General features: G+C 34.3%; 1 pseudogene; it reads left to right on the top strand.

Moving 5' to 3' along the window:
- The first annotated feature begins 1,919 nt into the window (after window positions 1-1,919).
- Window positions 1,920-16,212, top strand: LOC119506019 (annotated as a pseudogene).
- Window positions 16,213-25,479: the final 9,267 nt, after the last annotated feature.

Raw genomic sequence — 25,479 nt, 5'->3', positions numbered from 1 at the left:
TTCTTCTTGATATGTGACATAATTCCTTCTTCACTCCCACCCCCAGCCATTACTATGCTAGCAAATATGCAGAAAACAAGCAATTATCCTTCCTATAGTTGCTAAATAAATAGTAAAAAATAGTATGAATATATATGCATATATATATATCATAGATCAAGCAATTGCTAAAAGTGTATCATGCTTTGTTTTTTCTATAAAACATCCTGTGCTCATTACTCAAATGTTGAAGCTATTGACTTTCCCAACAACTTTGGCCTTGTTTCAAACATTCCATTTCTTTATAACTCTTTAAATAATAAACTTTATTTTAAAAATGTTTTAGATTTATGTTTTACATTTAGAGAAGAATTTCACAGGAAGTACAGAGAGTTCCTGTAACCACTACCACCTCCGTCTCACCCTACCACACACACACAGGCATAGTTTCCCTAATTATTAACATCTTTCATTAGTATAGTACATTTGTTACAATTGCTGAACCAATACTGACACACTATTAGTAAGTAAAATCCATAGTTTACATAAAAGTTTACTCTTTGTGTATACAGTTCTATAGCTTTTGACAAATGCATAATGTCATATATACACCTGTGGTATCCGAAATAGTCTCACTGCTCTAAAAATGCATGTTTTTTCCTCTTAAACTCCAATATTAAATAGTATCAGCAAATGTTACAATAAACATGGATAATTTGATGATGGGTGGAAAAAACCCTTTGGCTTGCGTTATATGGATCAAATGCATTACATGGATCATTCACTGCCAGGCCTACATTATACAGAGCATACTGTGATCTTTCACCATTTTTTTTAACAAAATGTTTTAAGTCAAAATTTAATAGTAGAAAAATGGAAATGGGCTTACAGATGGGGAACATTACAGTATGCAAGCACTAGTATTACATCCAGACTGTTGGAGACTCTTAGGTACTCTCTATGGTACATATTCTACAAGGTAAGTCCTGGCAATTTTGAGAGAAAACACTGGAGCCTATATGCATAATAACAATGGAGATTTTTAGAAAGGGAGACTCAATGAAAATAATTGTACATATAATGGACAAATAAGTAATATTTAAATTTTAAAATAAATTAATATATATGTGTATAGTATAGTGAATTATATAAATATTTACATAAAATGGTCACAGTAGTCTGGCCATATTTTATAAGATTTTTATACATATTGCATAGAATTATAATCTTCAAAACTATGCTTGCAGTGAAACTCATCCCCCTTTGACAGGTAACCAAACTTAATAGCAGAAGGTTGTTAAAAGAAATCTGATATGTTAATGCAGAGATGACACACATTCTATGGATGTAAGCTTGTGAAGGCAGGGTTTTCTAGAGAAACAGAAATATATGGAGATTTATCATAAGAATTGGCTCACATGATCATGGGGCTGAGAAGACCAAACTCTGTGAGACAGGCTGCAACCTGGAAACTCCAGTAAAGTTGATGCTGAAGTATTTAGTCTGAATTTGCTATGGGACACTGGCTGGCTGGCTGGAAACTCAGGCAACAGTCAACACTGAAGTTGAGGCAGAGACTCTTCTCACCACTGCAATCTTAGTTCGGACTTTTAGGACTCCCAACTGATGGAGTAAGGAGTCTCTCCACGCTGCTGAGGGCAATCTCCTTTGTTGATTTTAGATTCAGTTAAATGATTGTAGATGCAAATTCCCTATCTAGAAAAATGTCCTCCCAGAACAAGCAAACCAGTGTTTGACCAAAGACTGGATACCATAACCTAGTCAACTTAAAACATCAAATTAGTCATCACGCTTGTGATGCACCTACCTTGATATCTACCACAATCCCAGCGTGGGGGATTTTGCCTGTAGCAGGCTAGTGATATTTTACAAATTGTTGGATATATAAATTCATAAATGAATTTGTGTGAGTGGAGAGTATGGAGCATCCCAGACAGAGGACCGACATCTTTACGCTGGAGGAGGGAGAACTAAAATGTTGCCCTGATATTTTCTGGACTCGTTATATTTACATTGAAGACCAGAAGCAAGTGATTTGTAGAACTAGACTGAATGACAAACAGAAAAGAACATACTGCATCCAGATAAAAACACTTATTCGTGAGAAGTGATCAATAAAAATTGGAATCAGTATGTTTGATTTATTTATTGAGGTATCTAATAAACAAACATTAAGCTCCTTTAAGGATATTTTGTGTTCTTGTCTCCCTATCTAACTGCAGCATATGTCTCACTTTGCCCAGGACATTCTCATTTTATTACTATTTTCCTAATGTAAGTTTTATTAGCACCACATTTCATTCTCAAAAGAGCTCTGGTTTGGACAATAAATTACATAGTTAACCCATAAATCTAAAATGTAGTCAAAACAATTTTCAGCCTTAATTGTTTTTTGACACTACTCAAAAAGGAACATGGTGTCTTTTGCATGTGAATAATATTGGAAGAAATATATTAATCCTGAAATTTTGCTGAAAAAATGAATATTTCATTGGTGGTTGTACCAGTCAGGGCTCTCAAGAAACAGAAGCAATAGGCTATTACTTTATTTCTTGATGTATTTAAAGAGATTTAAAAGTTATTTATTTTATGGAATTGTCTGATGCAATTGAAGGGAACGGGGCTGGCAAGTCTGAAATCCATAGGGCAGATTGGCAAGCTGCAAATTTAAGAGCTAATGTTGTAGTCTTGAGGTAGAATTTCTTTTTCTCTGGAAAAGCTCAGTTTTTTCTCTTAAATCCTCCCATATTTTCAGGGATAATCTCCTTTAATTCAAGTCAACTGACTGTAGATATTGACTAAGTCTATAAAATCCCTCCTCAGCAACATCTAGATTAGTGTTTGATTAAATAATTGGATACTATAGCCTAGTCAAGGTGACAAGATTACGCTTCACAGTGGAATATGACAGGAAGTTGTTCTAAGATTGTACATTTCCAGCACATTCTGAGTTTTATTTAAAAAGCACAAAAAATAAACTCAAAAGGAATGTAGAGATTATCTGACTAATATTTTCATGCTAAACTAGGTATAAAATGCATCAGTGTTTGGGAAATGCTGAAATGGTATACAGACCTAATAATACAGAAGATGAAACTGAGTTTGGGACAGATTAGGTAACATCATCTGATGAGAGCCTGGACGAGAAGTCAATTCCTTGACCTGGTCAATTTACTTTAACTGCAGCACACAGACTTTAATCATTAAAAGGTAACTAGACACAGCTATGTGTATTATCCCAGGAAGGGGAACATAAAATCTATAAAGGGCTCCCAAAGTTATAGAACATCAGAAGAATTCTCTAACACTAAATTCAAAGTTTAAATATAAGAATTGAACATGTTTTTTCTGGATAGTCATTTTAGCTTTCCTTTCATATGTAGCATAATTTATAACCCAGTGTTGCAATAGCTTTTTTTCTCCCTAAAATGTAATTATTTCTAAAGACTCTTCTTTCTTAGGAAGCCATAGAATTTTGGTATGTGTTTAATTTAAGCTATTCCCAGTCTGCTTATCTTCTAATTATTTTTAAATGCTGTATTGAGATTAATTTCAGTGGTACTAATGTATATAATTTAAGTGAAAACATGAAATCAAATTACCACAGGCTTGTGCAATATTTAGGAAAAGCAGCTTAAACTAGGGAAAAGTAGAATTAAGGACTGTATATCATTGAAATGTATAAGTTAATTCTTTCCTACTGTGTTAAGTAAAGGGTTTAGCATGAAATCTTTAGTTCTGAATTAAAGTGTTAGGGGACCTACACGGGAGGCATGTGAGTGAGCAGGGAAGGATTATGAAAGGAAACAATAGCTGTTCTTTAGGGAGTTTTAAATAAAGTGTAGTAAACACACTCAAATTGTTCCTTTTCATTGTTACAATAGCATGTCTTACTGACTGTAATTTTATTTTGATAGCAATTATATTTGCCTAGCTCTCCTTGTAAAGTATAAAAAATAGGATAATTTTTCTTCTATGCGTGTAATTGCAGAATGGTAAAATGGTGCTGATTTGATTTAGTGCAGTAATTTTGTTTGGATTCTGTTGAAATAATCTTTGGACAATAACAAATGTTAGGAAAAGTGGGTTTAAGAATAACAAGACCATTTACATGAAATATCCAGAAAAGACAAATCCTTAGAAAGAGAAACATTTATAGTAGCTAAGAGCAGGGGGGAGAATGAAGATTAAGTGTTTCTTCTTTGAGATGATGAAAATGTCTTCAGGTTGTTGTGATGGTCACATGACTCTGTTAAAATATTAAAATCATTGAATATTAAATAAAGAATAGCTGCACATAATTTAAAAATAAACTCCATGATAAAATTTACCCATGTCATTCGTTGAAGGTATCAAAACTCTTGCAAATGCCTAAAACCTTTTAGCCAATAAACTTCCTCCTAGGGTTGTAATTTAAGAAAATAAATAAGGATGCAAAGACTGTGTTGTAACAATATTTATATCAGTGCTATAAGAGTATTCACACTGGTCATATTTTTGATTAAAAACTTTTAAAAACAAGCAAAACAGAACAATAACAGGAGTAACAAATGTTGTCTTTGGACTTACATAAACAAGAAAATTTGAAGCTCCGTATAATTTTTCAAATGCCGTATGTTGCTATCACTGTATGTGAGAATTTACAAAATCATTTGCATAGTAAGTAGGGAAAGCCCAATGTGTCTACTACTATAAATTGTATTTATGATATAAACTAGAAAGTATTTTGATTTGATTAAATTTAATTATTGTTGTTAAAAATTGAGCAAAAAAAATTTCAAGCTGAGCTCTTAGTACCAGTGTTTATTTAAGCTCCTATATCTGCTGGAGAATTGTTAAGCTCCTCATGTGCTTACTGACCTGGGATACTCTTGAGAACAAAAATAGATGGTGGTGGCACCTTCAATTCAACAGGATGTGTTTGATCTTCTCTGCATTTAAAGTATTAAAGTGTGGGTAGTTTAGCGCAGAAATGGGTGATGTAGTAGTCTGCATGTCTATCCTTGCAAACTGTTCAATCCTGGGTGTCCTAAGAGAATATGTCAGAACTTGAGAGGGACTTTCACTCTGGAAGATCATACCTTTCAATCTGAGTGGAAAAAAATGACCCAAGTTTCCCAGGATAGTCTTGTTTTAGGCATAGTAAATTAAGTTAATTTATAAATAAATTAAGACTTTATCATTATTTTAGCATCTTCCTTTGCTCTCAAGTGTATCAGGTTTGGATGAAAACAAAATACTCATCCCATCAATAAACATCCTGTTGCAATCCTGAATGTGGCTCATCTTCTTGAGACTTTTATGTTCCCCCAAATTATGCAATAAAGTTTTTGGTAGTAAATGCTGATAACCATGATTATTTTTTATTAAAGAAGTTGTGGGTTTCCAGAAAAATCATGCACAAAATACAAGTTTCCCATATGATTAACAATTTGCATTTGTGTGTTACATTTGTTACAATTGATAAAAGTACTTTTTATAATAGTAATATTAATTACAGTCCATGGTTTAACTCAGGGTTCATTGTGTTGTGCAGTTCCATGAACTTCTTAAAAAAAATTATAACATATATACAAATGAAAAATTTCCCTTTAACCACATTCAAATATATAATTCAGTGCTGCTAATTACATTCCCCAGCATCCATTATTAAAATTTTCCATTGTTCCAAATAGAAACTCTGTACATTTTAAGCCTTAACTCTCTATTCCCTACCCTCACTGCATCCCCTGGTAAACTATATTCTAGATTCTGACTCTATGCATTTGCTTATTCTAATAATTCAATATTAGTAAGATCATACAATATTTGTCCTTTTGTGTCTGGCTTATTTCACTCAGCATGACGTCTTCAATGTTCATCGTATACTTTATAATTGTTATAGATTTTTATTCAATTGACGTATTTATCAGTATATAGTGACATTTTTGTCACTCAGAATAATTTTGTCCTACAGTCAATTTAAAGTCTGATTTAGTATAGCTACCCCAGTTCTCTTTTGTTTACTATTTGCATGATTTGTTTTTTCCATCCTGTCATTTTCAGGCTACTAGTGTCTTTGAATTTAAGGTGAGTCTCTTGAAAGCAATACATAGTTGGGTCATGTTTTTTTTTCCCATTCTGCCAATGTTTGCCTTTGACTATAGAGTTCAACTTTTTACATTCAAATAACTACTGATAATGCAAGAGTTTCTTTTGCCATGTTGCTATTCAGTGTCTGTAAGTGTTATGCCTTTTGATCCTCAATTTTTATATTAATGCCTACTTTCCTATTTATTTGATTTTTTTTATATTGTACAATATTGAGCCCCTTCTCATTGTTATCCATATATATTTTTCATATATTTACCATGGGTTTAAATAGCCAGGTATTTTTGGTTTAATACCCATCTTACATCAAAAACTCCTTCAGTGGGTCATCTCTCTCCTTCCCCTACAGATAACTCTCTGGCCTATTATTGATTGAGCTTTCCCAGGGACTTCCTCACTAGGTCTTGTGGTGGCGATAGTACCTTGAAAAACACAGTAATTGCCATTGTGCACCACAAATTTCCTAAGTCATAAGAAGTCTACATCACCATATGCATAACTGAGGAAGCAGCTGGTAAGATAAACACAGGTATATAAAGGTGTCCAGAAAAAACCATACAAAATACAAACAAAAGAGAAGATTAAAAAAATAGGTTTTCAAGAATCTTAAATAAAATATGCAAACATAATAGGTAAATCATATATTAATGTTTGTATTCCTTTCTTCTCAAGGAAGCATTCTTTTTTATGTAATTTCTTATCCTTTTTGGTGACAGCAGTGTCAACTAGAAGATTCCTCTTAGTTTACAAGGAGTAACCTGTATATGAAACTAAATTCTCAGGTACAAACTCTCAGATTCTTATAGTACAAGCCTCCCAATGGCTGCACAAATGTTATATTATCAGTATTTTTATGTATATATAAATCAAGTTCCTGTGTATCTCTGCAACAAGCTGACTCCTGAGATTTGCTCAACTCTCAAACCACTTTCTAGCCAAGAATGTCCTGCCTCAGCCTTACTTTGTTAAAATGTAAGTGCATCTCCTGAATTTGATGGGACCAAGGAAGCTACCTTTTTTTTCTGCATTTTGGATGTGATTTGGGGGTTCAGTTCATGAGATTCACATTGTGTAAATCACTCACTGAGTAAGAAATCAATAGGTGGGTGATTGTAGGAAGACGGTGGAGTAGGAAGCTCCCACATTCAGTCCTTCCACTGGAACAATTATTAAACAGGCAGGAGCTGTCTGGAACAGCTATTTTGAAACTCCAGAGGCAGTAGAATACTGAACAGCATCCAGGGAAGAGGCTGGTAAATTATAGTACAGACCAATAAATTGTTCTCCTCACACATGGCTACTGGCACCTAACCTCCATTCTCATGGCAGGTCTCTGTGGGGACTAACCCTGGCTAGCTCACTGGTAACCGAAAAGGATACAAAAATCATCTTTCCCAAGGCCAGGTGTGGGCATGACCAGTTACTGATCACGGCTGTTGATGAGCAACTTTGGATCCCAGGGCACCCAGCTCTGAGAGCAGTCATTCTCCCAACTTACACTGCACAAAGGTGGCAGTGGAAGAGACTTAAAGATGCTATGCTTCCTCAAGGCTGTGGTGGACATGTTCAAAGGTTGTGTTTTGCCTGGCAAGTCAAGAAAGCTCAGCTTTGGGGAGACATGGAAGAAATTCCTGCTGCCCTTGCCAAACCCCAAGGAGGTATGCAATTGGTCCATGCCCCTATCTAGGTCCCTGGACCTGTTTTGGCTGGAAAATACTGACTTGGGAAATAACTCTACAGGGTGCCCCAATCCAGATTTTGTCCTCCAGGTGAAAAGAGTTTGAGACAATGAAAAACTGTAAGAAATTACAGAGGCAGACAGCCTTAGGCAAAAGCTTGCCTACTTTAAACACCTGGGAGAGGGAGGTCTCTTTCCTCGAAAACAGAGGAGGCAACCAAACCCTTATAAAGAAGGGAAGCCCAAAACAACTTATAAGCACAATCCCAGTACACGACACTATCCCAGAAAAGACAAGGAGGACCCTACACTCTGTATTCACTTGAGCAGATCTTCTTGATAGGAGAACAGAAGCCCAAGAAAATATCTGTCTTATCACAAGCCAGTTACAAAATCAAGACACAGACATCTCAGGGAATAAATTCCAGATTTAACATTTTAAAATACTAAAATATAAAGTATGCAACAAAAGAGTACAAGACAAACAAAGAAACAGGAAATGGCCCATTCAAAGTTAGAAGATAAAAATCCAGAAATCACTAGCAAAGAAGACCAGAATATGGACATTCTGAACCAAGATGTTTTTGGAAAAAGATCTTAAGAATGCTCAAGATGATTCCAAAAGGAGCCGAGAGGTCACTCTGGTGGGCACTGTTATGCACAATACAGACAACCCTTTTTAGGTTCTAATGAATTGGGGTAGCTGGTGGTAGATACCTGAAACTATCAAACTACAACCCAGAACCCATGAATCCTGAAGACGGTTGTATAAAAATGTAGCTTATGAGGGGTGACAATGCGATTGGGAAAGCCATAAGGACCACACTCCCCTTTGTCTAGATTACGGATGGATGAGTAGAAAACTGGGGGAAGGAGGAAAATAAGCAAAGAAACAGATGAAGGCACCCAGTGTTCTTTTTTACTTTAATTGTTCTTTTTCACTTTAATTATTATTGTTGTTATGTGTGTGTGTGTGGTAATGAAGGTGTCAGGGATTGATTTTGGTGATGAATGCACAACTATGTAATAGTACTGTGAACAATCAAATGTACGATTTGTTTTGTACGACTACATGGTATGTGAATATATCTCAATAAAATGAATTTAAAAAAATGCTCAAGGTAATGAAGGAAAACATGTAGGAAAAATTAGAAGATATCAGGAAAGCAATGAATGAGCAAAAAGAGAATCTTATTAAAGAGATAAAAATTTTATAAAGGAACCAAACAGTACCACTGGAGTTGAAGACCACAATAACAGTAATGAAAAATTCCCAGAAGAGCTTCTAAAGCAGATTGGAGGTGGCAAAAAAGGAATAAGTGAATTTGAAGACAAGACAATTGAAATGAATCAGGCTGAGAAGCAGAAAGAAAAAAAAGAATTATAAAAAGTCTAAGTAGCCTAAGAAACCCCTGGGACACCATCAAGTATACAAACATACACATTGTGGGAGTCCCAGAAGGAGAATGAAAGAGAGAAAGGGGCAGAAGAAATATTCAAAAAACTAATGACAGAGAACTTCTGAAATATGACAAAAGATGTGAATAGGCATATCCAAGAATCCCAGAGAACACCAAACAGGATAATCATGAAGAAAAATACACCCTGCCATATATTGATCATATTATTGAATGCAAAATTCAAGGAGAAAGTTCTGAAATCTACAAGAGAAAAGTAACATGCTTTGTACAAGGGAGTCCCAATTAGATTGAGTGCTGATTTCTCATCAGAAACCATGGAGACGAGAAGGCAGTAGAAGTGCTGAAAGGAAACAACTGCCACCAAGAATCTTATGTCCAGTAAGACTTTCTTTCAAAAATGTGGGAATAATTAAGATATTCTCAGATAAATAAAAGCTGAAGGAGTTCATCACCACTAGACCTGTCCTACAAGCAGTGCTAAAGGAAGTGCTTCAACTGAAAGAAAAGGACTCTAGACAGTGGTTCAAAGTAACATAAAGCAATAAAGAACTCCAGTTAGGTAACCATTGGGTAATTATAAATGCCAGTATTATTGTACTGTACTGTTTGGTATCTAACTCCATAGTCACCACTGTTATTCAACATTGTACTGGAAGTTCTTGCCACAGCAATTAGGCAAGGAAAAGAAATAAATGACAACCAAAATTGGAAAAGAAGAATTAAAAGTTTTCCTATTTGCAAATAACATGGTCCTATATAAAGAAAGCCATGAAAAATCCACAACAAAGCTCCAAGAGCTAATGCATGAATACAGCAAAGTAGTGGGGTATAAGAGCAACACCTCAAAATCAGTAGTGTTTCTATACACAAACAATGAACAATCAGAGGAAGAAATGAGGAAAAAACTTTACACTTTCAATAGTAACTAAAAGAATCAAAATATCTAGGAATAAATCTAACCAAAGATGTAAAGGACTTGTACACAGAAAACTACAAAACATTGATAAAAGAAATGAAAGATACCCAAATAAGTGGAAGGAAATTCCCTGTTCATGCATTGGAAGACTAAATATTAAGATGCCAATCCTACCCAAAGTGACTTTTAGAGTCAATGCAATCTCAATCAAAATTCCAACAACATTCTTTGCAGAAATGGAAAAGCCAACCATAAAATTTATATGGAAGGATAAGGGACCTGACCTGAATAGCTAAAACTATCTTGAAAAACAAGAATGAAGTTGGAGGACCTACACTTCCTCAACTTAAAACTTATTACAAAGCCACAATAATTAAAACACCATGGCATTGGCACAAGGACAGACATAATAAATGCCAATGGAGTCAAACTTAGAGCTCAGAAATCAACCTTTATGTGTGTGTCCAACTGATTTTTGACAAGGCAAAGTCTACTCAACTGGGAAAGAATAATCTCTTCAACAAATGGTGCTGGAAAAACTAGATCACCATTTGCAAAAGAAAGAAGGAGGACCTTTAACTCACACCTTATACCAAAATCAACTGAAAATGGATCAAAAACCTAAATAAAGAGCAGAACTATCAAGCTCATGGTGGGGGGGAGGGATAGGGAAGAATCTCAGTGCCTTGTGTTAGGCTCTGATTTCTTAGACTTTATAACCAAAGCACAGCAACAAAAGAAAAAAATAGAACAATATGTCATAAAAGTAAAAAATAAAAATATATATTAAAAAAAAACTTTTGCACCTCAAAATACTTTATCATGACAGCAAAAGGACAACCTACTCAATGGGGTAAAATATTTGGAAACCACATAGCTGATAAAAATTTAACATCCAGAATATATAAAGAAATCCTTCAACTTAACAAAAAGATAAAGAATCCAATTTAAAAATAGGAAAAAGTCTTGAATAGACATCTCTCCAAAGAAGATACACAAATGGACAAACAGTACATGAAAAGATGCTCAACATCAGTAGCCATCACAGAAATGCAAACCCAAACCACAATAAGATACCATTTCACATTCATTAGAATGATTACAATTTTAAAACAGGAAATTATAAGTGTTAGAATGGATACAGAGAAATAGGAACACTCATTCATTGCTGATAGCAATGTAAAACCATGCAGCCACTGTGGAAGAAAAGTTAAGTATAGCATTACTATATGACCCAACAATTCCACTACTGGTATATACCCGAAAGAAGTGAAAGCAGAAACACAAACAGATATTTGCACACTATTGTTCATAGTGGCATTATTCACAATTGTCAAAAGTTTGAAACAAGCCAAGTGTTCATGAACAGATGAATGGATGAACAAAATGTGTTATATATGTATAATGGAATATCATTCAACCATAAAAGAGGAGTGATGTTCTGATACCTGCAAATGCATGGGTGAACCTTGAAGACATTATGGTGGGTGAAATAAGCCAGACACAGAAGGACAAATATTGTATGAGCTCACTGATATAAAATAACTAGAATAAGCAAACTCATAGTGTCAGAATCAAGAATATAGGTTACCAGGGGACAGGATGAGGATAGGAAATGGGAAGTTAATTCTTAAAAGGTACAAAATTCCTATTTGGAATGATGTAAATGTTTGCTAATGGATGTGGTGATGATAGCACAGTATTGTGCAGCACTGATATATATCGGAATGTGGTTCAAAAGGAAATATTGGGTTGATTATATGTAAGAGAATAAACATTTGAAAAGCAATTAATGGAACTCCACTAAATTAAATCATGGACTATAGTTAACAGAATAGTTATAAAAATGTGCTTTCTTCAATAGTAACAAATGTGCCATACCAGTGCAACATTTTGATATTGGGGTGGTATATGGGAGTCTTGTATTTTATGCATGACTATTCTGTAAACTTGCAAGTTCTGTAATAAAAAAAAAGAAGTGAAAGAGAAAGAACTCAGTAGGTGAGAATAAAGTCACTTCCCAGTTGGTATCACATTTCATATCATTTGAATGTTTCTTAGCATGTCTTTTATTTTACTACGTATTTTCATTTCTACTAAAATCTTCTGTTGGGACATTATTGGTTTGTCTTCCATTACAAATTTATTACAAAGTGTTTTAAAAATTAATTTTGAGAAGTATGGACAGAAGAGTAATCCAAGAAAGAGGGGAGGCTATATTAGCCAACCAGTGGAAGGTTGTTTACAAGTAGTGGCTTCCAACTTTCTAGTTGAAAATGATCTAATCCTGAGTTAGCTAATAGATTACTATCTTTTTAGAAATCAACAATTTTCTGGAATTTTCAACATATCGTAGATCATACATGTACCTTTAGAGCTTCTTTCTTACATAATTTTACTTCTAAAATAACTATTTAATAATTTTTAAAGGCCACTAGGTGACTGTTAAACCGTGTTACATTCTTTGTCTTCCTGCCAGTGCTGATGTATTTCACTCCACTGGTAAAATCTATCTCCAGAAAATGGTAGCAACGTGGTCTGCAACCCAACTGATTTGAGTTTTGTTTTCAACTCTTTCATTTATTTCCTATGTGACCTTGGATAAGTTATTTAATTTCCTAAAGATGAGCATCCTCGTCTATAAAATGGGGATAAAATAGCAATAACCTATGATTTATCTCCGTGAATTAAAAATCAAATAAAATACAAAATACTTGGCATATAAGAAAGGTTCAACAAAAGTTAGCTATCCTTTTTTTTTTCACTCAAGGCCTATCTAATCATCCGTATAAATTCTTTCCAGACATATTTAAAATATAATTTATCACCTTTATCTCCAAAGCAAATAGTACTTTTTAAGAGAATAATTTTGGTTTACCTTGTACCTGAAGTACCTAATATGTTCCTAATGTAAATTTATTTTATTCTTGATATTTTAATTTTACATGGATTCAAATAATGTGATCATCTTTGATGTTCTCTGTTGAATGCCAAATATCCAGAACATATTCAATAACAACTCTCACATTCTTTCCACACTACAAAGTATAGAATTTTGGAGAAAGAGTGGTAATACAAGGGTGGGCAATGGAACTTCCAAAGTAAATCACATATGACCCAACAAGTGGTCATTTTTCAGGTTCTTCCACTTGGCTGTTAGAGCTGAGTCATTAGTAACCTAGTATGTCAATGCCAGAGACTTGGGATAAGAGCTCTTGCCTAACCCATCATAAACTTAGAGAATGCAGATAGTGGAGAATGTAAGCTGTCAAGCCTTGAAAATTGAATATGAACATGTTTGCCTGTTATGGAGCCAAATAACAGCAGGAGCTGAGATACAAATCACATTTTTTGACGTTAGATTAAAGTGATAAACAGAGGAGAGGACAGAGAGCAGGCAAGTTGGCAAACAAGATGGCCTCTGGATCAGTGACCATCAGTTACCTTTTGTTCCTCTTGAAACCCCTAATGACATTTTCACGTCAACATCTCAAATTTGTATCATTAATGTGTTTAACAGCAATAGATGCAATTTCCACTTTTTTTAATGTTTTCATTCTATATCACTATATTAAGTGTATTAAATGGACATTAATAACAGAGCAAATTCAATTCTTGAATTTTGATTCCAATTTCACTTCTCCAAAGAATTCTTCAAGTAAATATTTTTATACTAAAACCTCTTATTGTTCACCTGACATTACTTTCAAGCAATTATCTATATAACTCTACATTTATGTCTCTCTGTGTCTATATACATATTTAAAAGTAGAAATAATTGGGGTATATTATATTTAAATTGTTTATAATTTGTACACTCTTTAATTTTCTGTACCAATAAGGCATTAAGGAATAAAATATCGGATGTGAGATAGCATTACCTTTTTTAATGGTTCACTATTGATCACATTAAAATATTAAGAATTTTGAAAAAAGGAAATTTTATTGGAATTTCAGTTAATTGAAATGTGTAAGAAAGTCATGAAGCTTGTTGAAGAGTGCCATTAGCTCATACCTGGAAAATTCTGTGCAGAATTGAAGGATCTTGGAAAATATCCCATTAAAACAATGTCTGATGAGGTTTTTGAAAGTCTCCCTGTGTTGACAAAGGTACATGTGTCGGAGGATGAAGACCACTGCTCACCATGAACTGTAGGCTTTTCCTCAATTGATTTGTGTGAATTAATTCACATTACAAAAACAGATGGCACAGAATGGGAAATTCAAACATAGAAATCTAACATACTGATCAGAGTGTTGTAGGCAGGTAAAAAAAGATTACTCTCCCATCCATATTCAAGAGGCCAAAAGTTTCCATTAATATAAACTCTCTTCCACTTTAATACTTCCTGGATGTAGGTGGAGGCACACCAAAGAATGATACCATTAATCTCATGGCCTATATGAATACTCTCTAATTATGCAAATTATATTCCAGGAATTTTCTGGGGAATGTTGGAAATTTAATTAAGACACTTCACTGCCATTCAGCAAACTACCACCTTTGGTCACTATGATTAAGTTTACATAGCAATTTATTGTGTTAAAAAGATCTCAAGTATTCTATAGAGATCTCAACTAAATCTGTTAGCATATTTAGCTTTAATAAAAAGAGAGTTAAATTGGTTCGGTCTATTCATTTTTATAAATGTTTCTTGTATTGTGCAAGTGATTGGAAAGCTTATACAAATACTTTGTACGACTTTGAAAAACAGTACAAGTGAATAAAAACTGAGCTTGTGTTAATGCTGAATGTGCTTTGAATTAAGAATCCTTGGCTTGCTCAATAGTTTACTAAAAACATAGAGATACTTTAGTCCAAAAATCAAACTTTTTACTCATGAAGCATTATTCGTCGGAAATGTTATGGTCTTCTAAAATGTTCTTCCTCATGCTTTACAGACAATCCATTTTTAAAATGTTATTTTCATACTCAGAGAGCCAGACCCTAGTTAGTAATACTGAATGAAAATAACTCCCTAGAAAATCAATTTTACTTGCTCACAGAACCATTGCCAAAAACTCAAACAAACAAAGCTATTCAGTTAGTCTCCTTGTAACTTAATTAACCCAAGGTGATTTCATATAGTGAACACAATCCCTTTTGTTTATAGCACACAGAAAGTAAATCTAAACAGAAAACCTACATTTTTCCTTCAGAATATATTACGCAGACTGTGATGGCAGTGTCTTACCCACAATTGTCCAAGTCCTTTGAAAATATACGCTCTACAAACATTTTTTTTTTTAAGGAAGCATAGGATACCCAGGGATTTAAGCGGAATGCAATTTATTTATACTCTAAGAAATATTTATCCTTATAATATTATTTTCCCTTAATGTGACCAAAGCCCATATATTTATTTTAAAATCAAAATGTTAAGTTTAGTTTTAAACTATTACTAAATTTACAATTAATTTTAGGAATTTTTCTTCACTAGACAACTGTATAACATTTTATCATTAAAATAGTTACACTGCTGAACAGAGGCCGGAAGTGTTGATGTATTAGTGGCTCTCGGGGTGTAAGGGTGGTGGTAGCGGTGGAAGCGCTCGGATTCTCCCGGTTGTGAGGTGATTTAACTACCACCCAGTGAAGCAAAAGGGCAAAGACCAAGACCAGTAAGACGCGCCATTAATGTGCAATATCCAACGTGTGTGTCATGTTTGACCGGTCACAGATTCATAAGTTCAAAGAGGCCTTCAACAGGATCTGTCAGAACAGAGATGGTTTTATCCACAAGAAAGATCTGCCCGACACGTTTGCCTCCCTGGGGAAAAATCCAACTGATGAGTAGCTGCATGCCATGATAAATGTGGCTCCAAGTCCCAAACATTTTATCATATTTCTCACAGTGTTTTGTGAAAACGGAAATGGAACGGACCCAGAAGATGTCATCAGAAATGCTTTTGTTTGCTTTGATGAAGAAGAAACTGGCACCATCCAGTAGGATTACCTGAGAGAGCTGCTGACAATCATGGGGGATTTGTTTACAGACGAGGAAGTGGACGAGTGGTACAGAGAAGCACCTATTGACGAAAAGAGGAACTTCAACCACATTGACTTCACTCTCCTTAAACACGGAGCAAAGGACAAGGATGACTGAAAGAACTGCAAACGCTGGCCAAACCTTTGTTGCCACTTTGGGTATTGCTGAAACTTTCTCTTAGAGCCTATTGCATGCCACTTTACAGCTTTTGCCTATCTTGTTGTATTTATTTACAGCCATTTGGTGACATGCATGTCAATAATCAGACAGGAAATGGGACTTTTTTAAAGTTGAATAGAATTGGGGGAAAGATCTTTGCCTTATGAAAGTGTAAGGAAAATATTCTCAGATTTTTCATATTCACTGGATTTTTCACATTTTTTTTTTTTGGTAATAAAAACAAAAAGTAAACATTTTGACCCACATATTTTCACCAAATGTTAATTATTTTTGTCATTGTCAGAATAGAAAAATAGGTTGATTTAATGTCCCAACAAATAATTGCAGCCTACATAGAGTCAATGTATTTTCTCAGAGAAAGTTACTCGCTCACCTCTTTCTGAAACATGATTAAACTTGATTATGCGATATGTTTTATATATATATATATATATATATATATATATATATATATACACACACACATACACATACAGTTAGTCACAGAAATAAGAAAATATGTTTAATAAAGTATAAAAACCTTAAAATTCTGTCATTACCTTAATTTTTTAACTGGGTGAATAGGCAGAATGAAAAACTTAATGACTAAGCTTAAAAGTATCTGCATTGGTGTAGTTTAATTTTCATAGGTATTACATGCTTCTTGAATAAACTCATGTGTAGGCTTAATGAGTTTGCAATAGACCTCATCTCTGGCTCTTTAATGTTTTCTTTTATTTCAATTGCTTCACAGTCCTTATATCTGGTTTTATTTATTTATTTCCTTTTATTCTCTATCTCTGCAGATATAGTAACTCAAGTAAGGAAATCCATGTTTACAAAGAAAAGAAAAATAAGCAAAATTGTTATAATTCATACAGCAAAGGTAATATATGGCACACCAACTATTCTTAGAGGTGTGGATCCTATTCTATTGTGATTGGAAGGAAAGAGAAAGTAATTTTTCATTTGTGGGCCATAGATAGAAATAGTTCCAGTATGATTTAATTGTTATGTCATTACTGCCAGAAAGGGAAAATATCTAGAATCAAATCACATGATATTCAAATATCAATAAAGTCCAGAAAAGAAGCTTAAGAAATTAATTAGGAATAGAATCAGACTAATTTAATGGATCTCAATCAAATGATGAATCACTTTGACCGAAGGAAGAATTTCCTACAACTTTTTGTCAAGTCATAAAAGGTGAACGTTACATAAGATTAGGTTAAAGTCTTAAATTAATATCAGAGGAAAGGGTTTGCAGAACAACCTATTGATAAGGTGCAGACTTTGAAAACTCTATTGCAAGAATAATTATCAATGAGTCCATTTTCTCCTTCATGTTTGTGAGAAAATGCCTCATATGTCTTTAACTCCAGATCTCTGCAATGTTCAGAATCAGTCAAGATTCAGCCCTCTGGGAAAGAATCCACAATCAAATTACTGAAGTAAATTAAAATCGTATTGGTAGTATATTTGAAGGTTCTATTTAAAAAAAATCAGTTTAATATTTGTTAGTGAAAGTGTTTTTTCATATTTCGTATTTAAGAAACTTACAAATTAGAAACTAACATTTCCCACAGAAAATTAAAATGTTTAATCTAGCAATTTATTTATGCTTGTGATTTTTAACTTCAAAGGTAGAAGATTAAAAAATTTTAAACAATTTGGAACCATTAGAGAATTTTAGATACAACGTGTTTATCTATTCAGTTTAGGCAATTGACTGGTTGGTTGGTGAAATAACACCAAAGGGTTGAATAGCCATGTCAGACTCACACAGATTATAGATGTTACTCAGACCCAAATGTCACCTATTGTTTATAGCATACAGGCAGTCAACAAAACAAGTGAAATATTTTTCCCGTGGAGAAATCTGAGATCATCAACACAGCTTGCCATAAATCCATCTTCTGATGTAATAGGGAAAGTTCCTGTTCAGATCTAACAGGAACTTAAAAGTGAGGTGTACTCTAAGAAAAACCTAATGTTAACCCTTTCTTTTCTACTTAGCAATCAGATATTCTAAGCATAGATTACTGATGTATTTAATATATTAGAGCAACTCAAATATTTTACATAATTTAGTTAATTAAATTTTAAATAAATCTTTAAAATTTCATCTATTAAACTATTTATTAAGTTCCACTATGTTGAGACCCATTAAATGTGCTGGGCATATATGAGTGCAAAAAAAAAAATTAAGAACAAAGAAAATCTTGTTCCTGTGCAGTGAACACAGTGGATGGGAGAAGAAAATAAGTAGTAGGCAACTAAATTGTAATTGATAATTGTTCAGGCAATATTAGATATTATAATATCTAATAATATTTCTCCTTACCCTATAAACCTCAAAGCAGGATTTTGGCACCGATATGTTAAATTTTTTGACCAGGAAGAGAAGAGACCAGAGCTCAATTGGAGAAAGTTTTATTGTAGCATCGCGTAGGCAGGTTGAAGCCTAAGAGTGGCAACAGCCCCAAACAAAGTTGGGAGTACAGTTTTATAGCTTTTTTGGGAGGAGGTTTGAGGGAATAATTGTTGGTAGGTAAGATGGAGAAGTAAGGAGTTGAGTCAGGAGATTGGTTTGCTCAGGGTAGGATAAGGAGTTGACATCACAGTATGTTCTAGTTTGCCAGTGCTGCCAGAATGCAAAACACCACAGACGGATTGGCTTTTATAAAAAAGGGTTTATTTGGTTACACAGTTACAGTCTTAAGGCCATAAAGTGTCCAAGGTAATGCATCAACAAATGGGTACCTTCACTGGAGGATGGCCAATGGCATCTGGAAAACCTCTGTTAGTTGGGAAGGCATGTGGCTGGTGTCTGCTCCAAGTTCTGGTTTCAAAATGGCTTTCTCCCAGGATGTTCCTCTCTAGGCTTCAGCTTCTCTCCAAAATGTCACTCTTAGTTGCTCTTGGGACATTTGTCCTCCCTTAGCTTCTCTGGAGCAAAAGCCTGCTTTCAAAGGCCATCTCCAAAATGTCTCTGTAAACTGCTTTTCCTCTCTCTGCTCCTGTGCATTCTTCAAACTGTCCCTCTTGGCTGTAGCTCCTTTTCAAAATGTCACTCTCAGCTGCACTGAATTCCTTCTGTTTGTCACCTCATTTATATGGCTCCAGTGATTTAATTTAGACCCACCCTGAATGGGTGGGGTAACAACTCCATGGAAATTATCCAATCAGAGTCATTACCCACAGCTGGGTGGGGCACACCTCCATGGAAACACTCAAAGAATTACAATCTAATCAACACTGATAAGTCTGCCCACACAAGATTACATCAAAGATAATGGTGTTTTGGAGGATATAATACATTCAAACCAGCACACAGTAAGATAAGGAGTTGACTTTATGGGTGTTCATGGTAAGATAAGGAGTTGACATCAGGGAGGTTATTACATTATGGAAAATTTTTGTTTTTGTCCTTGCTCAGACTGTTCCATTAGCTAAGAGTGGGTTTTATGTAAACAGTCACGTCTGTTGTGGGACAGCTTCTAAGGGTGTGTTGTTTATGTTTTGGGGGGGCGGAGTTTTGCCTAACATAAATGATATCTGAAGTCTGGGGTATGACTGAAAAAAATAATTAGGGTTATAAAGTAAATGCATTGTCAAGGAGACTGGAGTAAAGACTTGAAGTAGATGTTGGCTTTAGTCATGTGAAAATCTAGGGGATGGAAAGTTATAGGCAGGGGAACAGACCATGCAGAGGTCTTAAGGCAAGACAGTATTTGGCATTCTTGGAGTGGTCCTTGTGGCATAAGCAGAGTGAATGGGACAAAAGAACGAGATGATGTGAGAGAGATAATAGGGAAGTATATCACCTAAAGTTGAATAGGTTATTGACAAGATGTTGACCCTTACTCTGATAAAGCTTAAACAATTCTGATAGAAATAGGAAACCATTCTGGCTTTAAGCAGAAAAGTGTCATAATCCAACTTCAATGTTAAAAGAATCACTCTGGCTACTTTGTTGAGATAAGATTGGTGGAGGGGCAAGAGTAAAATCAGAGACTGTAGTCAGAACACTAGCAAAATCAAGGTTAAAAATGATGATGGCTCAGAGCAGTGTAATTGTAGTGGATAAAGTGAAATGTAGTCAGACTCTAGATTTTATCTTAAAACACTATTATTCATCTTCATTACTGTAGTGCTGTCCAACTAGTTCTTCTATAACTCATATATTCTATAAATTAAAAATTAGATATATATATATAATTAAAGTTCATTGTTTCATTGTAAGAATACTTCATAGGTAGTGAACTTTGTATATGTTAACAGGAACAACCAGAATGATTTCCTGTTAAAATATTTGTGGGGTAAGAGAAAGAGAGTGATCAAGGAAGAATCCATATTTTTTAGTGATAGCAACAGAAATGATGAAATTGTCAAAAACTGGGATCGGGAAGAGTGTGAGTTTTATAGTTTGGAGTAAGATCAATAGTACAGTTTTTTACAAGTTTGATATGTGATATGGTGATACTAAGAGGACATTTGGATATACAAGTCTAGAGAACAGGTGAGAGAATCATTCAGATGGTATCAATTAGGAAGTAGTCAATATGTCACTATTGTTTAAAGCTTTTAGACTGAATGAAAGCACCAAGAGAATAAGAGTAGAAAAAATATCAGAAAGGATGCAAACATTGACCCCAATTTTAAAAGATCAAAGAGAAGAATGGGACTAAGTAAAAATACAGAGAGAAAATCTATTGAGGTAAGAACAAAATAGAGATAATTAGTTGCTTGGATACCAAGTGAAGAAAGTATTACCAAAAGGAAAATAAAAATTGTTTCAAAACTCTTCAAAAGTCGAGCAAGTTGGGGACTGAGATTTAATCATTGGATTTAGTATATGGAGGAGACTGATGACATTGAGAATAAAAGTTTGTTGGTGTAGTAGAGACAAAGAGGTGATTGAGTAGATTTAAGAGAGACAACAGTGATATTGAATATAACAAGTATAGAAGCTATATTCAAGTAGTTTATTTTCAAAGTCAACTAAGGTAATGATGGCAGATAGAGAGAAAAACCATTGTAACAAACCAACATAAAATAATAGTATTCATTTACTAGCATTGAAAATAAGAAAAGTTTACTTTTTGCTCCTGCAAAAGTTCAGCATGAGTCTCTCCTCAACATGGAGCTTTCTGTTGTATGACTCCCTAGTGTTTTTGAGTCTTTTGTTAATAGCAGTGGAGAGAATGGGAGCAGAGAGCTGCCAGGCATGTGTTCTATATGCATCACTACTGTTCCTTTTCAATTTATCAGAATTCAGTCACATGAGTACTTCTAACTCAAAGGATGCTGGAAAATCTAATCTGTTTGTGTACCTAGCAGAAAAAGTGTACCAATTTGGTGAACTATTAGACCATCTCTACCAATGAGGGATTCTTGAAATGTAACAAGAGAATATTTTAATGCTGATGAATTAGATACAGTAGGGAAAGAAAAATTGATACATTAATGGGAAAATTGCAGAATCAATGCCTGTCAGTAGGCAAAAGAGGATGATATCTAAACACTAGTGGAAGGATTAGTTAAAAGGAGCATGAATGATTTACCTGTAAAAATCTCAGAGAAGACAATGTATGGATGTGGCTTGTGTGGTGGTAAGAATCTGTGGATGTGGCCTTCAAGTCATTTTAATTTTTCAGGAAAGAAGGGAGCAAAGTCATCAGCTGAGTATACAGTAGGAACAAATGTATTGGAGATCTGATAAGAAAGAAAAAGATATATGAGTTGACCAGGAAATTGGTAGACTGAATTGACTAAGAAAATACAGTATAGCTATGGGAATAATTTAAGGATCATTTTAAGTTTTTATCACCTTGAATTTGAAATGAACCCAATAATCATGGTTCTATCTTTTGGCCTGTTTATTTGTTCATTTCTTTTTCACTTCATTTTTTCTCCAGGCATAGTCAGCCACATGTCTACGTGTAGAATACTTAGTGAGTTAGTTTCCACCATGGTTATGTTTTGCCAAATGAGTACAAGATTTGAAAGAGGAATAAGGGAGTTGAGGATATATACTAAGAAGTTATTATTATTATGGACCCTGGGATATATATATAATTTAAGTATGTAAAATAATGTAGATATTATTTAAAGAAATAGGGATTATTAAAATATGGGTAAATCAGTGAATTTGAATTCCTGGTTTGGTCAAAGATTTGTTGGAGTTTGGGTAAAAAAGAAATGTTCTGTAAAGACAGATGATGGAAATTATAAACATATTTAAGGAAATTGAGATTGAGAAGTGGTTGCCTTTGTCATTGGCAATTCCTTCCTCAATATCTAGGAATCCAGGATTTTTCTTCAACTTCTTGCTTTTAAGGACCCTCTCCCACTTTTGGCTCTCTCTCTTGAGTGTCCAACATACCATCAATAGAAATATTTATGCATCCATTGTCTCCAGAAGCTCGAGGAGGCTGATTCCAATATATCATGTCTATCATTTAGCTTTGTTGCTCTCAGATGTAAATCTTACTAGTGATTTATGCCTCCACATTCAGAGAATATTCTTCAATTTTCAAAAGACATTTCCAGGTAAATATCACTCACTAAGTTTAAGGAGAAGAAATTATCACCCCTGAACAGGCAGGAGATGCTGGAGACTCAGCATGGCAATGGCTTTCTTCAAGAAAAGTTCATAATACATCCTTTCTCCTCTCTTTTAATATTTTTGATCTACTACAGATGCAAGCACTTCTGATTTGAATTTTTAGTATATCTTTTTATAGTCTTCAAAGGTATATGGGTCTTACATTCACTTTGGTATCTGACATCTATCATAGATATGCCAGTTGAGAAGAAATCGATAAATATCCATTTAAGATCTTATTATGTAGATTTTTGAATTTGCTAATTTAATAAATAAGATAATTTAAATTTCAAATATGTACAAATAGTATATGTCAATGAAGAAACCCAGGGTCATAGAAAATGGCAAGGAACTTACCTGACACAACTCCACAAGAACCAAATGTAGACAATATTTAAAAGAACAGAGCAAGACAGTTTTATCACCACTGTCAAGACAACAATCAGGCAAGTGAGATACATAAGGCACAAAATTTAAGGAGACACTCGCTTTCTCTCCAAACTTACTTATTTTGTTATATTTTCTAATTGAGGAATGAGTATCATCACTTCACAGACACCTAAATTAGAAGTGTTATCCCAAAACACCTCTCTAATGTGCCCATATCCCCTGAGTAACCAGCTGCTATATATCCAAATTTCCTGATCTTGTTCACAAATGAATGCTTCTCTCAATCCACGTATTTCAGTATAATTTTATTTTGTATTGACAATACTAAAGTGTCTCTCAATTGCTCTTCCTGTATCCGTATCAGTCTTCTAAAATTGACCATCCTCATCTCTGCCTACTGGACTGATCATTCTAAAATGTGAAACTAGCCGTTCCACATCTTTGCTTAAACTTTGCAATGGCTTCCTGTTGCTCAGGTGTCTTAATTTTCCGAACTGCTATGACAAATACCACACAATGCATTGTTTACAAAAAACAAAAACAAAAACAAAAACAAAAAAATAAAAAACAAAAAAAAACAAGCATTCATTTCCTCAAATTTTCAAACACTTGAAGGGCAAAATCAAGATGTCAGCAAAACTATGCTTTCTCTTGGGGTTGGTGTAGTTCTGGTGATAGCAGTCCTCTGTAACATGGAAGACCCCCTGTATGGTTTTCTATGACTTCTTACTTCCCGTTTCTTCTCTTTATGAGACCTCCAGTAATATGATTAAGACTCACTCTGATTCTTGGCCTCACCTATCTAGGATCTTGGCAGATCCTATTCACAAATGAATCCAAACTGGACTCACTTTAACATATTCAAATATGCTGTTTACAAATGGGTACACAGATGCTGGGACATGGATTAAGAACATGTCCTTCTTGGGTACAGGATTCAATCTACCATGCCAAGTAATGAAGTTCACATCATAATCGGCTACTGTTCACCTCCATCACCTTAGTCTCCCAGCATATCCCTGCAGTTTCCCAAATGTGTCATACTGCTCTATTTATCATAGTCTTTGCTCTTACACTATGACTTTTCACACCATACGGTTCCTGTTGGAAGAGACTTGCTCATGTATCAGGGTTCAAATCAAACATTATTTAATATATCAAAATTTTATCTATCCTTCACAAAGATAATTAAACCTTTCTTCTATTCCATAGCCTCTGTTGATTTCTGTCAGAACATGCTTTATCATTTACTTGGCTTAGATTTCCTTGGGAGTCAGCATATACATTTTCCTTCTCTTTATTCATACATCTAGTAGAAGTAGTCAAAACATCAGTTTTAAAATATATGTGTGCTGACTGAGTAAATATAATAGATAAAATAAGAACAGTAAAAGTAATTAGTATTTAATACAGGCTGACTTGAATCCTCTCATTTCTAAAAATTTAAAATCATTCTTTGCTTTTTCAGAATTACCTAGACCATGCTCTAACCTGACACGTGCTCTAAACCTGATACACACTCTAACATTTTAAAGTTATCAGTGATGAACAGTCTGCATTAGTACAAATACTTCTTTCTCAAAAGGCAAGCTTCAAGTTCTCAATCCTCCCCTCAATTCTGAGGGGTCCTTTTAGCACCCGTAAGGTAAGTGAATCTCTCACCTAAGGCCCAGGTGGTCTCTTAACTCTGAAGGATTGTGCTGAGATGGAATCAAAGTTTCACACCTGCAATCACTTCTGCTTGTGACTCAGCTAAATTCTAGGCTAAAAGTTTTCACAAAAAGAACCATAAACCCTATTCCCAAGACAGGTTCAGAGAATTACCTTTTCCTTTCTTCTCCTCTGTCTACATAAGTTCTATAGAGAGCATAAGTTAAACCAAACTCATAATATTCTAAATTCTATAATTTCATAAAATAAACTCAGAGTGAAAACAAAGAATAATATTGTTGGCTTTTTATATTCAGGGGCCTCCCCAGCCTAATCTGGTAGCCCTACAATTCAGTTGCATGAATCTGGCAGTACATGCCTAAAATTTACTATTGAACGACTTACAGTTAAATTCACCTGAAACGTTAAATTATGCAGATAACATTTTCTTCATTTCAAAGTAACCAGGAATAAATGGTAAGCAGTTCTTAACAATGACAATGATACTATTTTTAATCAGCAAAAATCACATTTTTCTCATTTTGATAATGCTCTTTTATCTATAATTAACATCT

Source organism: Choloepus didactylus, chromosome 11 (assembly GCF_015220235.1).
Source record: "Choloepus didactylus isolate mChoDid1 chromosome 11, mChoDid1.pri, whole genome shotgun sequence".
In the NCBI taxonomy this organism is placed as follows: Eukaryota; Metazoa; Chordata; class Mammalia; order Pilosa; family Megalonychidae; genus Choloepus; species Choloepus didactylus.
This window is presented reverse-complemented; position numbering and strand designations above follow the sequence as displayed.